The sequence below is a fragment of the Pongo pygmaeus genome, chromosome X, assembly GCF_028885625.2.
Source record: "Pongo pygmaeus isolate AG05252 chromosome X, NHGRI_mPonPyg2-v2.0_pri, whole genome shotgun sequence".
Classification (NCBI taxonomy): Eukaryota; Metazoa; Chordata; class Mammalia; order Primates; family Hominidae; genus Pongo; species Pongo pygmaeus.
Window position 1 is genome coordinate 28,197,887 of NC_072396.2, and position 23,329 is coordinate 28,221,215.

Consider the following 23,329-nt stretch of genomic DNA (forward strand, 5'->3'; position numbering starts at 1 on the left):
TGTCTTTGCTCAAGTCCCACCTCCCCAAAGATGCCTACTCCTGACCACTGTATTTAATACTGTACCTTGTTCTCAGCATGCCCAGCTCTCCTGATTTCCCTAACTCTGCTCTATTTGGTTTCTTTTTTTACTACAGCAATCATCAGTTGTAACATGCTAGATCATTTATTTATTTACTGTATGTATTTTTCAGTGTCTACCTTATCTTAGTAGAATGTCAACTCCAGGAAGGCAGTAAATTTTGCCTATTTTTTTCACTGATATATCCCAAACACCTTGAAGGGGTCCTAACATACAATAAACACTTTATAAAAGTATATTGAAAACATTAGCCAATGTTTGTTAATGAAGACCACATATCTATGATGTAAAAGTGTATATGTATACATATGCATATGTATGTATAGAATGGTTTTAATGAGTTAAACTTCTGTGAGTAAACATACTTGATTGTTAGTGTAACATGAAAATTGCAAAGTCAGAATTTTCTAAATGAAAGGTCATAAAGCTACTTTAGTAAATGTTAATTCGTTTCAAAGTATTTTAATAGTGATATAAAATCCTAGATGTGTTCAATTGGGTTGAGATAATGATATTAGAGAAAAATTATAATTTTCTTGATGCCCAAGCCCTTCCATCTTTAATTTTAATACTTACGGCACTTCATTAAAATGCATGCTGTATTTAATTTTCCAGGAAATTTTACAGCATAAAAGAAGAATGTATATTCAAAGCAATTTCCAGTCAAACTAGTTGAAACTTTTAGAATCTAAGCCAATAGAGCCTGTGTCTTTTCTAGATGTGAGACTGTTCTTGGCACATTTGCAGGGGTCAGTGTAGCTTCTGAGCTACCTTTAACCCTTGCTCAGTGCACCTATTTCCTAAGACCTTTACCACATTGTGTACCCTTTCCAAATTGCCGATATCAATTTCAAAGCCCCAGGGCAGACATAATATTCTCATAATATCTGACCACTGCTAACAGCTGTGGGAAGAAAACTTGCTGTTTTTAGAGCCTCTGCTTCAGTGTACATATCCCATTTTCATCCCTCGTTTCTTAAAAGAATTATATTGCTGACAAATTTAACTTTGAGTCCATAATAAATCTGGGAATTTTTTTCTGGCAACTGCTTCAAAGCTGGTTATTTCTGATTGTGTAGTCATGGAAATCATGTTTTATCCTTAAAATGATCCTACACTTATCAATGTTAAAATTAGCATATTTTTCTCTCTTTCTGCTGGTGAAGGTCAATTTTCCCTCTTGTTTTATTGGAGAGGCTGTTTGACAACCTTGTCAGAGCTAGTATTTCCATCAAAATTTGATGAATCGACTATATCCCATCTCTATATCCAAATGAATATAAACTGTTCGAGGACAAGTTTATGTCCCATTCAGTTTTGTATTTTCTACAGAATTTAGCACATAATATGTGTTCCATTCCACATATTCTATGCTAGCACTAACATAGTCTGGTCCTTCATTATCTCTTAACTGGATTAGAGTTATAATGTCCTAACTTGTCTCCCCACCTCTGGTTTCTTCAAACGTTACTTGGGCTATAGACATAGTAAATTACTTGTAAGTAGTCTGGATATAACCTGTTGTATCTACCCATATGCATGCTACTCCCTCTCCCTGAAATGTCTTTACACCTGCATCTGCCTGGTTCAATCCTAAATATCCTTCCAGATTCAGTTCATATGTTACCTCCTTTGCAAAGGCATCTCTGATGCCTCAGAGTGGCAATATAGCCTTGTGGTTATGGGCTCAGACTCTGAAACCAGGTTGTTGGAGTGGTTTATTTTGCCTCTTACTAGTTGCATAACCTCAGGAAAGTTACTTAACCTCTCGGTGCCTTGGTTTCCTAACTGTAAAGAAAATAGCAACATCTTCATAGGATTGTTGTGATAATTAAATAAATTGATAGACACTGAGCACCCTTAATCCAAAAATCTGAAACCTGAAATGTTTCAAAATCTGAAACTTTTTGGTGCTAACATGACATCACAAGTGGAAAATTCTACACCTGACCTCAGGTGATGGATCACAGTGAAAATGCAGTGAAAACTTTGTTTCATGCAGGAAATTATTTCAAAATATTGCATAAAATTACCTTCAGGCTATGTGTATAAGGTGTATACTAAACATAAATGAATTTTATGTTTGGAATAGGGTCCCATCCCCAAGATATCTCATCATGTATACCTAAATATTCCAAAAATCTGAAATTTGAAACACTTCTGGTCTCAAGCATTTCAGATAAGGGATACACAAACCATGTGTGTGTATATATATGTATATATATATACACACACATATATATATACACACACACACACACATATTTATAGAGAGAGAGAGAGGAAAGGGAGAGAGAGCTCTTAGAATAGTACCTGTTTCATGATAAGCATGCAGTAAATGTTAGCTCTTATGAGTAGTGTAATAGATATATTGACATTGTTATTTTTATTATCACTCTAGTACCTTAAGCAGAGTTATTACATAATTTTTATCATTGCTGTTTAACATTGATTTTAAATTATTTTTACCTTGTGACCATACCATGAGTTGACTGAGTGGAGATACTTTTACTTAGCAACTGCTGGACCTAGTACAGTGTTTAATATTCAATAGGGCAAAATAAATATTATTTGGAGTGACTGACTAAGCTGAAATATCTTCTCAATGAAACTATCAACATTTATAATGAGTAGTTCCTAATACCTGCCCAAGGAATTTCATGATGATTTTAAAGTATCATACCTAAATAGCTGTGTTGATAGTAATCATGCATCAGTCCCAGAAGCAGTAGCATTCACTGTACTCAATTTAATGTTTTCCTCAAAACCAACCTTACTAAATAAAATGCTATTAAGATTTGAGGAGACCCAGACACAAAAGACTCAAGTAATTCTTTTCATTGTCACAAAAGTATTCAAGAATATAACAAACAGCTTTCTTCTGGCCAATTCAACATTTGCTCCCATTAGCCATTCTACTTCCAGGTTTAACACTTACAAGAAAAAGAAAATGCTTCAATTATCAATAATTCAAATTGAAAGTGACACTTTTTTGAAGTAGTATTATTTTAATATTTTTGGGCAATAGTCAACACCTAATGTATGAAAGCAATTTCCTTTTACTTTTGTGTGTGTGTGTGTGTGATGGAGTTTTGCTCTTGTTACCCAGGCTGGAGTACACTGGCGCTATCTTGGCTCGCTGCAATCTCTGCCTCCCGGGTTCAAGCGATTCTCCTGCCTCAGCCTCCCAAGTAGCTGGGATTACAGGCACCTGCCACCACGCCCAGCTAATTTTTTGCATTTTTAGTAGAGACAGGGTTTCACCATGTTGGCCAGGCTGGTCTTGAAGTCCTGACCTCAGGTGATCTGCCTGCCAACCTTGGCCTCCCAAAGTGCTGGGATTACAGGTGTGAGCCACTGTGCCCAGCCAGAAATTTCTATTAATGTCAATAAAAACTCATAGTGTTTGACATATTTTATTTTCTTAAGAACTATGTTGCATGAAAACCCTAGTGCTGAAATAAACTCCTTTAGGCACCTGGGCCTTTAGGCACCTGGGCCTTACATTTTATCTGTGTTCATGGTCCAATCTTCATGTTTAGAATCAACATATTCCTCTGAGTTCTAAAGCATTTATTTTATAATAACAATTTATTATTAAAACCATTTCATTATAACCTAAAATCTACTACAATTGCATTTTAAATCAATCACTAACATTTAGCTATCAGTACATTACTTCAAATTGATCCAAAGATATAAAGAATTAAAAACTGTGTTTATTTATTCATTTATGTAACTCCCTAGAAAATCAGACATGTTTTGTGCTAAACCTGAACAAGGAAGTGTGTATCCCCAGGATGTAATGGCTGTTGCATTGGTTCTAATATTGAGGAAAAGAGACTGAAAACTAGATATAGAGAGCCAGGTATATCAGGTGGTCTGAATGCATCTCAAACCTGAATGCATCTCTATTTAATTCTGGAAAATTAAATAGAGAAGAATTTTATTGGAAGAATATTACTAGTAGCTCGAAGAGTTGAGGGGAGAACCAGAGAATCAGGCCCAGGAAATGAGAAGGAACTAAAGAGTTGAGTAATGTTGCAGAAAAAAAATCTTATTTACAAATGTATCTGCTGCCACTGTCCACAATCTCCTCCATGACACACAGGCACCATAGCTAGACGCAGAAAAGCAAATCATAAAATCATTTTCCTTTAGGTCACTAAAGGAAAAAGAGAATCCTTGATGATAATATCTGAGTGTTGATTTCCATGCTCTGCCCACCAGGAGACGAGAAGAGGACAGATTTTACCTTTAAGCACCTGTCATTGGGAGATGCGCTATCACCTACTGAGAATCTCAGTTTAAAGGTTCTCCAAAATTAGAAAGCCACTTCACTTTCTGAGCAGCCAAAAATGACATCTGTACATTCTCAAAGTCTCAATAACATTGTTTGAGTCATATGTAGAGCTTCATCTAAAGCCTGTCTCCTCCTGAACAATCTGATTACATGGCTTATTAAATTAACCTTTTGGTTTAAGCCAGTTTGTTTCAGGTTTATCTGTTATGTCCTATGGAGTTCCTACCACCAGTACTCAGGACTTCTGAAATTTTCTCCATTGTGGCATCCCTATTTCAGGGATCTCCAGATCACACTAGCTTAACTTTGAGAAGTGGGTTTCTAACTTTTAATTTTCTAGTATGGTTACCACTACCCAAATATATACTCTTACCCTATCAGATTGTCTGCTTGACTGAATTTCCACATGTCACTATGTGGGTTTTCCATTAGGGTGTTCTTTTCACCTTTGGGCATGTGCCAACCAGGACCAGCACACAACTTCAGATGGCATCATTCGATTTGAGCATCCAGCTCAAGCCATGGAGTACATAGCCCATAAAACTGGATGAACATGGCAGCTTCTTCAAATTTGAGTATTGTTTGGATTATCTTTACTCGGGCTTCACTCAGAAATTACTTAATGCAGCTTCCAAAAATCTGTAAAATTAAATTAAAAATGAAATAAAATCATTTATGAATAAAAGGGGGCTCAAAATTTAATGAAAAGCAATAACTGGCCCATAACACAGAGTCACACTTTTGTTCTCAACTTTCTAGCAGCCAACCTGCAGAGAGGAAGTAGTCATTTATCCAGGTAATATTCCCCATACCTTAAAAACAATACAATTGCTTAGGGAAGCACAACTATTAATGGAATTCAAACCAGACACGATCCTCTCAAAGTTAGCTCAGATTCTCAGAGAAGTAGAAACTAAGACAGGATTAAACAAAGCAAGATTTATTGGGAAAAAATGGATATGAAAGGAGGAGGGAGCTATCAGACCACAATACAATTTCAACACCATGAAGGAGAGATGGAAGGAAGGAAGGTTAGGTAGGAAAAGTCTTAGATTGCACGGTAATTTAAGGAAAGTATTAGCAAGGCTGATGAGGAATCCTTGAGCCAAAGTTTCTCACTAGAGAAGTCTTGTATCTTGCTGGAATATCCCTGCTTTAGTACCCTGGTACATACCATCATTGGCTAGGAAGAGCCTGTGAAAAGTTTGGTAATGGACTCAGATCTCAACAGCTGGAGTCATTGATCAATTATGCTCCCCATAGCAGAAGATCTGAGAGCAACATTTTCATGGCTGTCACACTCCCACACTCATTTTGGTGATTGTGGAAAGATGATGACTACTAAATGTAATTGGTTTACTTGAATCAAGCCTGGAACTTTATGTACCTTGGAAACCGACACTTCCCAATTATTTTAACCTTCATGGCCAGCTGGATTTGCCCTTACTCAGATTATGCTGGCTATGAGCTTTATAAATATTGAAATATGAGAATCCATGCCCCATGGAACTGGTGTTTTAGTGAAGGTTATAGACATGTCAGGAATGAAATATAATACAAGGTGAAGGAAATGTGTGTTTAATAAAGGTATAAACAATGTATTGTGGAGGGACACGGAGAAATGAGAGATTTCAGTTTTCAGTTCACAAGTGGCTTTACAGATGAACAGTCAAGAACAGCCCAATCATTTGCATTTATTGTTTTAAATAATGAGGACTAATGCATTAATGTAGCTCTGTAGGTCTCAAACTTTAGTGCACATCAGAATCATCTGGAGGACTCGCTAAAACACAGATTATTGAATCCACCCCCACCCAAAGAGTTTCTGATTCAATAGATCTGGGGATGGAGCCTGAGAATGCACAACTTTAACAAGTTCCCAGGTGCTGCTAATGGTGGTCTGAGTAGCACTATAGGAGAACCAAGTAAGTAAAACAAAAACTCTGTTTTTAGAATATGAGTTACCCAAATAATTACTCTCACACTTCCCTCTCCTTAATTAGTCTTGAACTTATATCATCACAGGATCTCTGTTAATTACATATGTACAATGGAGTACTATTCAGCCATAAAAATAATGACATCCAGTCATTTCAACAACACGGATGGAACTGAAGATCATGTTAAGTGAAATAAGCCAGGCACAGAAAGACAAACATTGCATGTTGTCACTTATTTGTGGGATCTAAACATCAAAACAACTGAACTCATGGACATAGAGAGTAGAAGGATGATTACCAGAGGCTGGGAAGAGTAGTGAGGGGCTGGTAGGGAGGTAGGGATTGTTAATGGGTCCAAAAAGTAGAAAGAATGAATGAGACCTATTTGATAGCACAACAGGGCAACTATAGTTAATAATAACTTAATTGTACATTTTAAAACACTTAATGGGTGTAATTGGATTGTTTGTAACTCAAAGGATAAATGCTTGAGGGAATGAATACCCCATTCTCCATGATGTGCTTATTTCACATTGCATCATTGCATGCCTATACCAAAATATCTCATGTACTCCATAAATATATACATCTACTAAGTATCTACAACTATATATATATATATATATATATATATAACAGGTTACATAGTAGCTTTGGTATCAAGCAAGTGTGGGTTCAAGATTGGGACTCTTGGGCTTGTTTTGCTGTTGTCATTAATTTTTTTTCAATTTACATTTTTTTAATTATGAAATTAACTCTAAGCCTAAAAGTAAGAGAAAAGTAATATCCACAGGCTCTGTTATAGCTGCTACTTGGATGTCGACTGTGCCGGTATTTTTCGTAGAACTTTTCTCATTTTTAATCGTAATACATATTATTTTATATCTGGCTTTCATTGAACACTGTATCATCTGATTTTTTCAGATGTTTCAGGCATTGTACTATTTATCACTTTTTTAAATTGTATTTATTTAATCTTATTTTTTATTATACTTTCAGCTCTAGGGTACATGTGCGCAACGTGCAGGTTTGTTACATATGTATACATGTGCCATGTTGGTGTGCTGCACCCATTAACTGGTCATTTACATTAGGTATATCTCCTAATGCTATCTCTCCCCCCTCCCCCCACCGATGAGTTCATGTCCTTTGTTGGGACATGGATGAAGCTGGAAACCATCATTCTCAGCAAACTATCGCAAGGACAAAAAACCAAACACCTCATGTTCTCACTCATAGGTGGGAACTGAACAATGAGAACACTTGTTGTTATTAAATTTTTTTTTTTTATTTTTTTTATTTTTTTTTCTTTTATTATTATTTATTATTATTAAACTTTAGGTTTTATGGTACATGTGCGCAATGTGCAGGTAAGTTACATATGTATACATGTGCCATGCTGGTGCGCTGCACCCACCAACTCGTCATCTAGCATTAGGTATATCTCCCAGTGCTATCCCTCCCCCCTCCCCCCACCCCACAACAGTCCCCAGAGTGTGATGTTCCCCTTCCTGTGTCCATGTGTTCTCATTGTTCAATTCCCACCTATGAGTGAGAATATGCGGTGTTTGGTTTTTTGTTCTTGCGATAGTTTACTGAGAATGATGATTTCCAATTTCATCCATGTCCCTACAAAGGACGTGAACTCATCATTTTTTATGGCTGCATAGTATTCCATGGTGTATATGTGCCACATTTTCTTAATCCAGTCTATCATTGTTGGACATTTGGGTTGGTTCCAAGTCTTTGCTATTGTGAATAATGCTGCAATAAACATACGTGTGCATGTGTCTTTATAGCAGCATGATTCATAGATTCATTACCTCTCCCATCCCCAGCACTTGGCAACCACTCATCAATTTTCTGTCGCTGTACTTTTACCTCTTCCAGAGTGTTATATAAATGAATCCATACAGTGTGTAGATTTGGGAGTCTGGCTTCTTTCACTTACTAACATACATTTGGCATTTATCCATGTTTATGTGTATGAATAAGTATTTTATTCATTTGTATTGCTGAGCAGCATTTCACTGTATGGATATACTACACTAGTTTAGCCATTCATCAGTTGAAGGATATTGTTATCATTTCCCAATTTTGGCACTTATGAATACAGCTGCTATAAATATTCAAGAATATAATCATTTCACTTAGGTAAATCCTAATAGTGGGATTTCTGGGTCATGTGGCAAGTGTATGTTTAACTTTATAAAAAACTGTTAAACTATTTTCCAAATTGGTTCTATCATTTCACATTTTCACGGCAATGTATGAGAGATCCAGTTACTCTAAATCTTTGTCTGCCCTTCATATTTTCAGTTAATTTGTTTTTATTTTAGCCATTTTAATATGTAGTGGTATTTTACAAAAAAAAGAAGGAGTATTTTATTATCATTTTAATTTGAATTTCTCTAATGACTAATGATGTTCATATACATTTATGTACATTTTGTTTGGTGAAATTTTGCTTTAGGGTTTCTAGTAGAGATGACTTATAACAGTCTGCCTTCAATTAATATTATATTACTTCATTTATAGAAGGACTTGAAAATAGTACAATTTATTTCCATTTTCCCTGCCTTTGTGCTATTGTCATATAGTTTATTTCCATAGCTGTTATAGATAACACAATCTTTTTATTATTTTTACTTGAAGATTTGATTATCTTTTAAAGTACTTCAGAATATAAGGAAACATCATTTTATATTTACTCACATACTTACCATTTCTGGTTTCTTCACTCCTTTGTGTAGATGCAGATTTTTATCTGTTAACATTTCCTTCTACCCAAAGGATTTCATTTAAAATTGCACATCTACTGGTGATGAATTTTTTCACTTCTTGTATATTGGAATAAGCTTTTATTTCACTTTTATTTTTGAATTTTTTTGCTGATTATAAACTCTAAGGCCGATAGCTTTTTTTTCAGTAATTTAAAGATATTGCCCCACTGTCTTCTTATTTGAACTGTTCCCAACAAAAAGCCTGCTATATTTCTTTTCTTTCCTTTTCTTTTTTTTTTTTTTGAGATGGAATTTTGCTCTTGTAGCCCAGGCTGGAGTGCAATGGCGTGATCTCAGCTCACTGCAACCTCCACCTCCTGGGTTCAAACAGTTTTCCTGCCTCAGCCTCCCGAAGAGCTGGGATTCCAGGTGCGTGCCACCATGCCCAGCTAACTTTTGTATTTTTAGCAGAGACGGGGTTTCACCATGTTGGCCAGGCTGGTCTCAAACTCCTGACCTCAGGTGATCCACCCACCTCGGCCTCCCAAAGCGCTGGACTACAAGCGTGAGCCACCATGCCCGGCCAAGTATGCTATATTTCTATCTTTGTTTTACTCTGCATAATGTGTGTTTGCCCTTCCTCTGGCCACTTTTAAATTTTTCTCTTTATCACTAGTTTCAAGCAGTTTGATAAGGGTACTTTTTTTTTTTTTTTTTGAGATGGAGTCTCGCTCTGTCATCCAGGCTGGAGTGCAGTAGCACAATCTCGGCTCACTGCAAGCTCTGCCTCCCGGATTCATGCCATTCTCCTGCCTCAGCCTCCAGAGTAGCTGGGACTACAGGTGCCTGCCACCGTGCCGGGATAATTTTTTGTATTTATTTTTAGTAGAGAGGGGCTTCACCGTGTTAGCCAGGATGGTCTCAATCTCCTGACCTCGTGATCCGCCCGCCTCGGCCTCCCAAAGTGTTGGGATAACAAGCGTGAGCCACCGTGCCCGGCCTGATAAGGGTACGTCTTAACAAAGTTTTCTCCAGTTTTTTCTCTGAGGTTTGATCCTTTTAAACTTGTTTTTGACTTTCTTATGCAGGACCACATAAGCCTTTAGTCTAGATCTAATTTTGCCTCTCAACTGAGCCAAAATCCTTCTGACAAGTCCACCCTGTATCTCATGTATTATAGCGTATTTCTAATCTGGCTTGTGAAAACAGCAATTTTTTTTCTGGCTCCCATTGAGCCCTGGAGATTTTTCCACTTGCTTCTTTCAGATAATTCTTTCCTAGGCTTCAGGCAGCTTCCTCACATGTATGTTCTGATAAAAACACAGATGAAGACTCAGGGAGATGGGACTCTGCAGATCTTCAGAGCTTTATTTCACTGCAATTCTCTCTTTTCTACTCTCCCACCAAAACTCCAGATACCTTCATCTTCCCATATTTCCATGTCTATCTCTTCAACTCAAGGACACTGCTGGGATTTCCCCAGGTTTCTTCACCCTTTGGTAAAATGTACATTTATATCCCCTAAAATTAGTATAACTTTTTATTTTTAATAATAAGATATGCAGAATAAGCTTTCAGTTATTTTCCAAATATAATTGATACACTATCAGAACCATGTAATCATTTTGAAAAGAACATATATTCTCAATAAACGTGATGTACAACTTGGATGTTGCAGGTGATATGACAAGCATCACAGCGTTACTAAAACCATGCCATCATTTATTATCTCTACCATATTGTTGGTTTTTAAGTCAAGAGATGTCTTCACCATTTTACCTTTTAACATGATATTTTGCTATGTATATGTAGACACCTTTACTGTGATTCTGTTACATTTTAACAGAATGGTGTCGATATCTCTTCAAGATACTCATTTTATTCCTTACAGACATACAACTAGTAGTGAGATTTCTGGATCATATGGTAGTTTGATTTTTAATTTTTTGAAGAATCTCCACACTGTTTTCCCAAATGCTGTACCAATTTGCATTCCACTAACAATTCACAAGGGTTTCCTTCTCTCAACACCCTAGCCAACGGTTGTTATCTTTTGACTTTTTGATAATAGCTATCCTAACATGTGTAAGGTGATAACCCACTGCAGCTTTGATTTGCATTTCCCTGATGATTAGTGAAGGTGAGCACCTTCTTATATACCTGTTGGCCATTCGTATGTCTTCTTTTGCAAAATGTCTATGTATGTTTGTTTGTAAAAGAGCTATTCTTTTTTTGTACTCTTGTTTTGAGAAAAAAGTTAAAGGTAATCTGTGTTGATGTCGTAGTGGTCAGAAACCAAGAGAGACTGATAAAAGAATCCCAGTAATTTTTGGTAAATTCCAGCAGTTTGATAAAAATACATCCAATATTAATGCTTACATACACATATAATATAGTTACAATTTTAAAGCTCTTAAAATTATTAATAAATTCAAAAGAGTAAAACATAATGTCCAACGTTATTTTCCTGAAAATTATAGGATAATAGTAATTAAAGTATCTCTTGAGATTAGGTTGTGACTTTCCACACGGTTATCCTTTGCCTTCTTCCCAATTAAACTATGAACACATCGTGTTACTGATGTTTAGCTTTCATGTCTCATACAATACCTAATATGTGTTTGATTTTCTTTGGCTGAAGAATTGATTGGACTATGAGTGAAATAATCAGGACATCTCTATCTACTTGGTGACTAACATGCTAATACAGTGTTTTCTCCAGAGTTTTTCTTTAACCTCATAAAAACACCCCAATCCCTATCATGAAGTCTTTGCACTTAATATTGCTTCTGCCAGAAGCATTCATCTTACCCATCTCCATCTACTTAGCTCACTCACTATTTTTCTATCTGATCAATGTCTCCTCCTCTGAGGAGACTACCATGTCTAAACTATCACCTGCCACATTCTAACCCATGACCCTGATTTCCTTTTCTTCTGAGAACTGACAGTTACTTGAAAATATTGTATGTTCATGTATATGTGTGTATAGTGTACAGCATGTATTTGTGTGCCACACATATACACATATACACACATACACGTTTAATTTGTTGTTTGTCTCTTTCACTAGAATGTAAGCTCCTTGACAATAGCAACAGTTTTTGATGACCACTTTATCCCCAGGGTACAGAGGAAAGACACAGAGGAGATATTCAATTACTGTATGTCAAGTGAATGAATAGATGAAAAGGTGGATGATACACTTAATTACCAGAAGCTTCATCATCCAGACCCTCAGTAATATAGGGCACATCTGTTTACAGTGATAAATCAGGCTAACTCCTCTGAAAAAACCTCTTGTTACAAATCACCGAGATATGCTGGATAAATATGACCAAGAGGTATTTAATTACATAGCTCAGTTTTCAGGAAGCTAAGGGGAAGCCACGGGAGCCATAGATCTATGAAGATGAGGCTGGAAACCAACTGATAAAATAAAACTGAAAATACTGCTATTTAGGGCAGCTGATTCTACCAGAGGTACAAAGAGGAGCTGGTCCAAACAATTGAAAAGGAGGGACTCATCCCTAACTCGTTTATTTTGCTGTTGTTTTTGAGATGGAGTCTTGCTCTGTTGCCAGGCTGGAGTGCAGTGGCACAATCTCGGCTCACTGCAACCTCCGCCTCCCGGGTTCAAGCGATTCTCCTGCCTCAGCCTCCCAAGTAGCTGGGATTACAGGCACGCGCCACCACACCCAACTAATTTTTGTATTGTTTTTAGTAGAGATGGGGCTTCACCATCTTGGCCAGGATGGCCATGATCTCCTGACCTCGTGATCTACCTGCCTCAGCCTCCTAAAGTGCTGGGATTACAGGCTTGAGTCACCGCACCCGGCCCCTAACTCACTTTATGAGGCCAGCATCATCCTGATACCAAAACCTGGCACAGATATAACAGAAAAAGAAAACTTCAGGCCAATATCTCTGATGAACATTGATGGAAAAATTCTCAGTAAAATGTTGGCAAACTGAATCCAGCAGCACATCAAAAAGCTTATCCACCACAATCAAGTCAGCTTTACTCCCAATATGCAAGGCTGGTGCAACATATGCAAATCAATAAACATAATTCATCACATAAACAGAACTAAAGACAAAAACCACATGATTATCTCAATAGACGCAGAAAAGGCCTTCAATAAAATTTAACATCCTCATGATAAAAACTCTTAATAAACCAGGTATTGAAGGACCATACCTCAAAATAATAAAAGCCATTTATGACAAACCCACAGCCAACATACTGAATGGACAAAAGCTGGAAGCATTCCCCTTGAAAACTGGCACAAGACAAAGATGCCCTCTCTCACCACTCTTACTCAACATAGTGTTGGAAGTTCTGGCCAAGGCAATCACTCAAAAGAAATAAATAAAGGGTAATCAAATAAAGGAAGAGAAGAAATCAAATGTTTTTGTTTGCAGATGACATGATCCTATATCTACAAAACCCCTGACTCAGCCCAAAAGCTTCTTAAGCTAATGAGCAACTTCGGCAAAATCTCAGGACACAAAATCAATGTGCAGAAATCACAAGCATTCCTACACACCAACAACAGACAAGCAGAGAGCCAAATCATGAATGAATTCCCATCACAACTGCCACAAAGAGAATAAAACACCTAGAAATGCAGCTAACAAAGGAAGTGAAGGACCTCTTCAAGGAGAACTACAAACCATGCCTCCAGGAAATCAGAGAGGACACAAGCAGATGGAAAAACATTCCATGCTGATGCATAGGAAGAATCAATATCATGAAAATCACCTACTGCCCAAAGCAATTTATAGACTCAATGCTATTCCCATTAAGCTACCATTGATATTCTTCACAGAATTAGAAAAAAAAGTTTTAATTCATATGGAATCAAAAAAGAGCTCGTATAGCCATGACAATCCTAAGCAAAAAGAACAAAGCTGGAGGCATGATGCCACCCAACTTCAAACTATATTACAAAGCTACAGTAACCAAATCAGGATGGTACTGGTACAAAAACAGACACATAGATCAATAGAACAGAATAGAGAATCCAGAAATAAGCCCGCACACTTACAACTATCTGATCTTTGATAAACTTGACAAAAACAAGCAATGGGGGAATGATTCCCTATTCAATACACAGTGCTGGGAGAACTGGCTAGACATATGCAGAAAATTGAAACTGGATCCCTTCTTTACACTTTATGCAAAAATTAACTCAAAATGGATTAAAGACTTAAATATAAAACCCAAAATTATAAAAACCCTAGAAGAAAATCTAGGCAATACCATGCAAAACATAGGCATGGGCAAAGATTTTATGATGAAATCACCAAAAGCAATTGCAACAAAAGCAAAAATTGACAAATGGGACCTAATTAAAGAGCTTCTGCACAGCAAAGGAAAGTATCGTCAGAGTGAACAGACAACTTACAGATAGGAGAAAATTTCTGCAATCTATCCATCTGAAAAAGGTTTAATATCCAGGATCTATAAGGAACTTAAGCAAATTTACAAGAAAAAAACCAACGACTGCATTAAAAAGTGGGAAAAGAATATGAACAGGCTACTTCTCAAAAAAAAAGACATACATGTGGCCAACAAACATATGAAAAAAAGCTCAATATAACTGATCATTAGAGAAATGCAAATCAAAACCACAATGAGATACCATCTCATGCCACTCAGAATGGCAATTATTAAAAAGTAAAGAAACAACAAATGCTGGCGAGGTTGCGGAGAAATAGGAATGCTTTTATGCTATTGGTGGGAATGTAAATTAGTTCAACAATTGTGGAAGACAGTGTGGCGACTCTTCAAAGACTTAGAACCAGAAGTACCATTTTACCCAGCAATTTCATTACTGGTTATATACCCAAAGGAATATAAATCCTTCTATTATAAAGATACATGCACATGTATGTTCATTGTAGCACCATTCACAAGAGCAAAGAGATGGAATCAACCTAAATGCCCATCAGTGAAAGACTGGATAAAGAAAATGTGCTGCATATACACCATGGAATACTATGCAGCCATAAAAAGGAATGAAATCATGTTCTTTGCAGGGACATGGATGAAGCTGGAAGCCATTATCTTCAGCAAACTAACGCAGGAACAGAAAACCAAACATCGCACGTTCTCACTTATAAGTGGGAGCTGAACAATGAGAACACATGGACACAGGGAGGGGAACAACACACACTGGCACTTGTCGGGGGAGAGTGGAGGTGGGGAGAGCATTAGGGAAAAGAACTAATGCATGCTGGGCTTAATACCTAGGTGATGGGTTGATAGGTGCAGCAAACCACCATGGCACACATTTACCTATGTAACAAACCTGCACATCCTGCACATGTACCACAGAACCTAAAAACATGAAATAATAAAAAATTTAAAAAATTAGAAAAATTCTTTTTCTTTCTTAGTATCCAAGAGACTGGCACCTTTACAGCTGGGAATGGAGAAAGAGATAAGTCCTTAGCTCTCAGAAAGGAGTGAAACAGGGAACAGGCAAAGATGGAACAGGAAAGACCCCATACAAAGGCAAAATCTACACTTTCTATAAAAAAGATGAATTGGACAAAAACCTCCTGTCGGAGGCCAATGACAAGGAAAATTGTCTTTCTAGACTTGAGTTCAGGGAAGAATTTTTTTCCAAAGTTAACAATGAGATTTCATAACTTCATTCCTGCCCTCGCTTATGATATGAGTTCCTACTTTTTGCTACCCACATAGTCCATAAAATTCTATACCACAAAACTCACTTGAAGACATTCTGAATTGGTTGCAACTTGGGCCACAGGACAGAGGTAAATACACTGCCTTTCTAGAAGAAGGTAATGGCAAAAAAGGATTCACAGGCTGACTTCATATCAAGATTCCCTGAATTAAAGTTCAGGATCCAAAGTTACACAGCAGCAGAAGAAAAAAAGTACCATAAGCAAAAATGAGGGAGGAAAAAAGGATACTTTTTAACGACCAAGAAACTTAGCTATTGAAATTAGCAGATAAAGATTATAAAATAAGTATGTATAAGACGTTTAAAGAAATAAAAATGAGAACATTCCAAACATTATTATCACATTTGGGAATTACAACATAAAAATATACAAAATAATATTCTATGTTGTTTAGGGATATATGAATATGGGAAAAAGAAAATGAAAAAATATTATTATAAGCACTAAATTCAGGATTATGATACCTCTGTGAAAGAATAGAGGCAGAGAGAAAAGAGAATAGAGGCATGATTTTTATTTTAGGAGAACTGATTTCAAAGGTCAGTAGTAATATTTCCTAGTTAAGCAAACACACACACATATATATGTATTATTTATATATATATATATGTATATATCTGCTTTACTTTTTGGAATTGCATACAGTTATCAGGAAATGTATATCATGAACAAAAATATGCAAACATTTTAAAAGAGGAATTTAGAATTGCACAATGAATATAGTTTTCTTACAATTTTCACAATCTGTCTTTTTCAGTTGATTGGACACAGTACTGATGTTACAAGTCTCAGGTGTTCGAGGCAGTTACTGATACACAGGTATACCAAGGTGAACAAAGCACAACTGTGTGGTATAATAAGCCGAAGTAGGATTTATGTAAAATGGAATCGTTCAGAACTTGCAAATCAAATGATTCTATTACAGCTATTTTATTATTTCATACATCTTTGTCCTAGAAGATAGAATGAAAGTTAGATTTACTGGCTGGCAAGTGGGTTAGCACTGTATATTGGCTCATATTGGAACCAAGTTTCTTGAACTTAGCTGTGTATTAATATTAACATCACCTGGAAAGGTTTAAAACATACTGATGTCTGGGCCGCAGCCCCAGCAACTCTGACTGGATTGGTTTGGAGTAGAGCTTGGGCAATGATATTTATTTAAAATGTCCCATATGATTTAATCTGCAGCCAGTTCAGAACCACTTTCCTTGACCAAAATGGTACAGAGATGGCAAATGTCTCCACGAAAATTTGAGGATGAAGCTGCAGTCTCTGGACCAATATAACTCTCGAAGCAGTCATTGTCAACTGCTCTAACATGGAAATAGTTTGAAACCTGTTTTTCACCCCTGATCAAGAACTGTAGGAATGCTTTCAGGGTGAGGTAAGAGAATTTATAGGAATATTGGATGATTCCTATTTGTTTTCCAGGACTCTTGCTTTTACATACGAGACCTAAGTAACCTCATTTCAGATCTCTGGACATTTTGGGACTCAATATATTTTGTAAAATATTCCCTTAAAAATATTTTCTGGCCAGGCATGGTGGCTCACACTGTAATCCCAACTCTTTGGAAGGCTGAAGCGAGAGAATCCCTTGAGGCCAGTTGGTCCAGGCTGCAATAAGCCAGGATTGCACCACTGCACTCCAGCCTGAGTGACAGAGCAAGACTCTGTCTGTTAAAAAAAAAAAAGAAAAGAAAAAAAAAGAAAAAGAAATTCTGTTATGGAAGATAAAATCTTAAGGCAAAATGAGAATATGGGACTACTACGACTAAAGACATAAAACATAAAAACCATGATATTGTACTCTGTGTGTGTGTATATTTATTTACCTTTCCTAAATAAAATAATAAAGGCAACACAGTAATTGATTAAATCTCAGTGGCATTTACTAAAAATAAATTAATATGTACACTATATAGTTTGTCATTCTGTACCATAAAAATTGTTTATTTCCTCAGAGTGGGGAGAATAATAGAAGTGACGAGAGAGATTGGTAGGATAATCAAGGAAGAAGTGTTTTTTCTTTGATTTTTTCCCCTTATAGCAATTGAAACTAAATACCAAATTGTATATATTTTATCCCAGTCCATATTAATTTACTCAATTAATGACATTTACTTAAATGAAAGAAAAAGGCCTTATGAATACAATAATAGTGGAATAATAGTAGATTTTATATGGAAAAGTATGTATAATATATTTTATTTTAGGTTTATTAGCCTCAGAATATGAAAGCTCTGTAACTGACAAAACTTGATCTTGTGTTTATGGTTTTGCCAAAAAAGGAAAGTGAACATGAGGCATATATCTAGATCTGTGTTGTTGAATACGGTAGCCACTATCTACATATGGCTGTTTACATTTAACGTAATTAAAATTAAGTAAAATTTGAAAACAAGTTTAGCATTTTACCGTACTGAATAGGCACATGTGGCTCGCGGCTACTGTATTGGATAGCACAGATAATGCACCTTTTCCATCATCACAGACAGTAATGTTAGACAGCACTGAATATTTAAATCTCTTCAGATATTAGCATTTAACACAATTATTGTGTTATTTTAGGGCTAAATAAGTTATTTTGCTTTTACTATTTTTGATAATTGCCAAAGTTATCTTCTTTATTGGCATGTATAGAATTGTCATTAGTATTTTCTTAATAAAATAATTTTAGGATATTAGAAATGAAAGTATACATGGTAACGCCAGATAATCATTTCATTTCAGAAATCCTACAAGTATGCCATGCCAAGATCCTAACTTTGACATAGCAGTGTCAGATTTTTAAAAATTAAAATGGCTGCCAGCTCCTGTTTTTTCTTTTCTCACATTTTTATGTCTTTTCATAGTCCTTACCAAATGTTTTGCTCTTCAATTTCCAACACTTTTTAACAGTAGGATGAAGTTTCTATAAAATGACTTGCTTTAATACCAGCTTCTGAGAGTGAATTCCCAAACAAATTAAATTTCTGTCCATAATAAATATAATAGCTACCATGAATTGAGTGATAACTATGTGATTGACATAATCATTACATATTTCTTATTCCATTTAATCCTCATAACACAATTAGTATTTTCCTTTACAAATGACAAAAATTATCTTGGTGTGGTGGCTCACGCCTATAATCCCAGCACTTTGGGAGGCCAAGGCGGGAGGATCACTTGAGGCCAGGAGATTGAGACAAGTTTGGGCAACACAGGGAGACCTCTTCTCCAAAAAAAAAAAAGCCAGTCATAGTGGTGGTGCGCACCTGCAGTCCCAGGTACTTGGGAGGCTGAGGTGAGAGGATCACTTGAGCCTAAGAGTTGGCTGAGGTGGGAGGATCACTTGAGCCTAAAAGTTTGAGGCTTCAGTGAACTATTATCTTGCTACTGCACTCCAGCCTGGGCAACAGAGAGATAATGTCGAGAGAGCAGAGAGAGAGAGAGAGAGATAGAGAGAGAGAGAGATACTGACGAGAGAGAGGAATTAGATGCTAAATAAGTTATATGAGACCACATAGCCTACTCTTTCTAACTCCAAAGGCTTTGAGTCATTACAACATAAACACTTTTAAGATGGTTTTAAAATCTAACTACAAAATGTAAGCATCAATTCATTAATTCACTGATTGAAGTAACTAATTGCTCTAATTCCTTTCATTCATTCCTTCAATAGTATTTATTAAATGTCTATTCTAAGTTAGCGAGTGATTGAGTCTTGAGTGTATAGTTGTGAACAAAATAGATGAAGCCCCTGCCCTCATGGACCTTCAGAAACTGATGTTTTAAGGCAAAGAAACTTGATTAGAATCAAACTGCGAAACAGGCATTCGCTTCCAAGATTCACCAATTAGTTGCTAGGTCATTTTGTCAATTCTTTTAACTTGAGAGCTTTCAATTATTCCACTACTCAGTCATTCATCAGCAGGGATGAGGACAGAATATGTAGTTACAAAGAATGATGAGGACTTGACATACTATTATTATTTCAGACCAAAATGATTCAAAAAATAAAACCATTGAAATGTTGGGCAAAAGAAACAAAATCGAGGACAAAAGTTTCATCCAATTGAAAGGTTAAAAGAAATCAGATAGATCATAGACTATCAAATTGCTTAAAACTTTTAGATCTTCAGATTAATTGTTTAATTCATCTAAATTGATCAAATTATTCTGAACTGAAAATGATGAAATTATTTTAAATAAATATTTATAATGTCATAAAGACAGATTCATGATTAAGCTGGTATGAAGCTGATATGTTTAGGTTTGGATGGAAAATTTTTTACAGGTGTCCATAGTCTGAAGAATTCTGAAAGGATAAGCTTTAATTTTAGATTATTTGGGAGACAGGCTAATCACTTGGAGTAATAATTTTGTTTCAGGTATGTATTTATCTGGTTACAAAAACAAAAATAACAAAAAGGCCTCCACATTCATGTAATAGTTTCCAGAATAACTGAATTATTTTTCTACTTCAATATGGCTATTCCTGTTGGCTCATTTTGTTGTAAAATATTTTGTAAGTCATGAAAACAAATCCAGGAAGACAAGAAAATAATACCAGCCAAATGCATCACCTTGATTCATATATTTATAAATACTCCTCCTTGGGGAAATGCATTGGTATAATAAAAGACTTTTAAAGACATCATATCTGCACTAGCAACAACTGAAGAATACAGTTATACACTTACATGGAAAGACTGTGACATACATTGTAATCTTATATTTTTCTCATCAAATCAAGATCTAAATATTTATGAATAAGGATTTATGCAGCATCTGCTAGTACTTATGCACTGTAATATATTTTTATTCCTCAAAATTTTAAGAAAATAAGAAGAAAAACTCATAAGTAACATTTCTGCAGAGTGAGATCAATTCATTGGCACATTATGCCAAGTAATAATGCGTTATTCAAATAATATAACCACATTCTATAAGACTTGCGTCTCCTCTCTTTTTATATATAAATAACACTATTTATTTTTTAGTATTCTGTAAATAAAATTTCAAAGGGTCACTCTTTATTTTAGTATCTGGAAAGCAGTCATTTCTAGATATCCATTTATTCCTAGAAAATATGTGTTGATCACATATTTTGAGCCAATCACAGTGTCACATATATAGGAAGTACAAAAATGCTTTGTGTCTTCCTCCAACAACTTCTGATTTGAATAAAATAGATAAAGCAGAAACCTGCAAAATACTATAGGAAGAAGTTATCTAAATTATTTACAAAAGAACTCTAACTAGAATTAGCATACAAAAATAATCCTAGCATCCTATAAAAACAATCCTAATAAGATGACTCTTAGTAAAGGAAGTCATTTTTAAATATTCCATTAATATTATGGCTCAGCTAATTGAAACTTTTTAAAAAGTGAATGCTCATGATAGTACAAACACATACTGTGTTTCTATTTGTCAGATTCTTCAAGAAGATTAACAATTCCCTAACCTTCACCCTGGATAAAAGCAGCTTTCAGACACTCATATCCTGCATTATTTTTTTTTGCTTACCCTAGAGACGCTCTTTTCTGAAGCAGTCATAAAAGGGTGACTGGTAAGTTAATCAAACAACTTCAAAACAGAGGAAACAACAACAATAACTATATACAACTATATATGTATGTATATATAATGCTTATTTAACTTAAATATTCATAAATATTTTAATCTCAGTATCCCCTGTGTGCACCACCATCCCTGGCACACAAGAGATGCATAGGTTCTTTGGGAAAAAGTTAATTTATTGAGACAGTAAATTATTAAGTCGGTCTTTGGAATAGTTGAGGAATAATTTTGAGCAAAATGGTTTGCCTCTGTACCTTGCTTTTTAAACTTGGTGCGCTGGCAAATATTATTTCTTTTTTAATCATTTCAACTTTCTGATTTAGGGGTTACATTGGTAGGTTTGTTACCTGGGTATATTGCTTGATTCTGAGGTTTGGGGTGCAATGGATCCCATCAACCAGGTACAGAACATAGTACCCAATAGTTATTTTTTCAACCTTTGTCCCCCACTTCTTCACTCGTCTGGTAGTCCCCAGTGTCTATTGTTGCTATCTTTGTGTCCATGAGTACCCAATGTTTAGCTGCCACTTATAAGTGAGAATATGTGATATTTGGTTTTTGGTTCCTGTGTTAATTTGCTAAAGATTACAGCCTCCAGCTGCATCCATGTTGCTGCAAAGAGCATGATTTTATTCTTTTTTTGTGGCTGCATAGTGTTCCATAGTGTATAGGTACCACATTTTCTTTATCCAATCCAATCCACCAGTGTTGGGCACCTAAGTTGATTCCATGTCTTTGTTATTGTGAATAGTGCTGCAATGAACATACGAGTGCATGTGTCTTTTTGAAGGAATGATTTAGTTTCTTCTGGATACATACCCTGTAATGGGATTGATGAGTCAAATGGTAGTTCTGTTTTAAGTTCTTCGAGAAATCTCCAAACTACTTTCCACAGTGGCTGAACTAATTCGCATTCCCATCAACAGTATGTAAATGTTTCCTTTTCTCTGCAGCCTCACCAGAATCTGTTGTTTTTTGACTTTTTACTAATAGCCATTCTGACTGGTGTGAGATGCTATCTTACTATGGCTTTGATTTGCACTTCTCTGGTGATTAGTGGTGTTGAGCATTTTTTCATATGCTTGTTGGCCACATACATGTTTTCTTTTGAGAAGTGTCTGTCCTTTGCCCATGTTTTAATGGGGTTGTTTGGTTTTTGTTTGTTACATTAAGTTCCTAATGGATTCTTAATATTAGACATTTGTCAGATGCACAGTATGTAAATATCTTCTCTCATTGTGTAGGTTTTCTGTTTACTCTGTTGATAATTTATTTTGCTGTGCAGAAGCTCCTTAGTTAAATTAGGTCCTATTTGTCAATTTTTGTTTTTGTTTGCAATTGCTTTTGAGGACTTAGTCATACATTCTTTCCCAAGGCTGATGTCTAGAATGGTGTTTCTCAATTTTTCTTCCAGGATTCTTCTAATTTGAGGTCTTATATTTAAATCTTTAATCCATCTTGAGTTAATTGTTTCATATGGCAAAAGGTAGGGGTCCAGTTTCATTCTTCTGCATATGCCAGCTAACTCAGCACCATTTATGGAACAGAGAGCACTTTCCTCATAGGCTTATTTGTTACTGACTTTGTTGAAGATCGAATGGCTGTAGGGGTGCAGCTTTATTTCTGGGTTCTCCATTCTGTTCCATTGGTCTATGTGTCTGTTTTTGTACCAGGACAATGCTGTTTTGATTACTGTTGTTTTGTAGTATAGTTTGAAGTCAGAGAATGTGATGCCTCCAGCTCTGTTCATTCTCCTTAGGATTGTTTTGGCTATTAGGGCTCTTTGAGGGTTCCATATGAATTTTAGAATAGTTTTTATTCTAGTTCTGTGAAAAATGATGTTGGCAGTTTAATAGGAACAATGTTGAATCTGTAAATTGCTTTGAGCCTTATGGCCATTTAAATGATATTGATTCTTCTAATTCATGATCATGGAATGTTTTTCCATTTGACTGTGTCATCTATGATTAATTTTAGCAGTGTTTTGC

General features: G+C 35.8%; 1 protein-coding gene across 1 annotated transcript in view; it reads left to right on the forward strand.

The window, feature by feature from the left end:
- Nucleotides 1-23,329, forward strand: part of LOC129024732 (DDB1- and CUL4-associated factor 8-like protein 2) — a 171,461-nt gene that overhangs the window by 42,014 nt on the left and 106,118 nt on the right. The window lies entirely within an intron of this gene.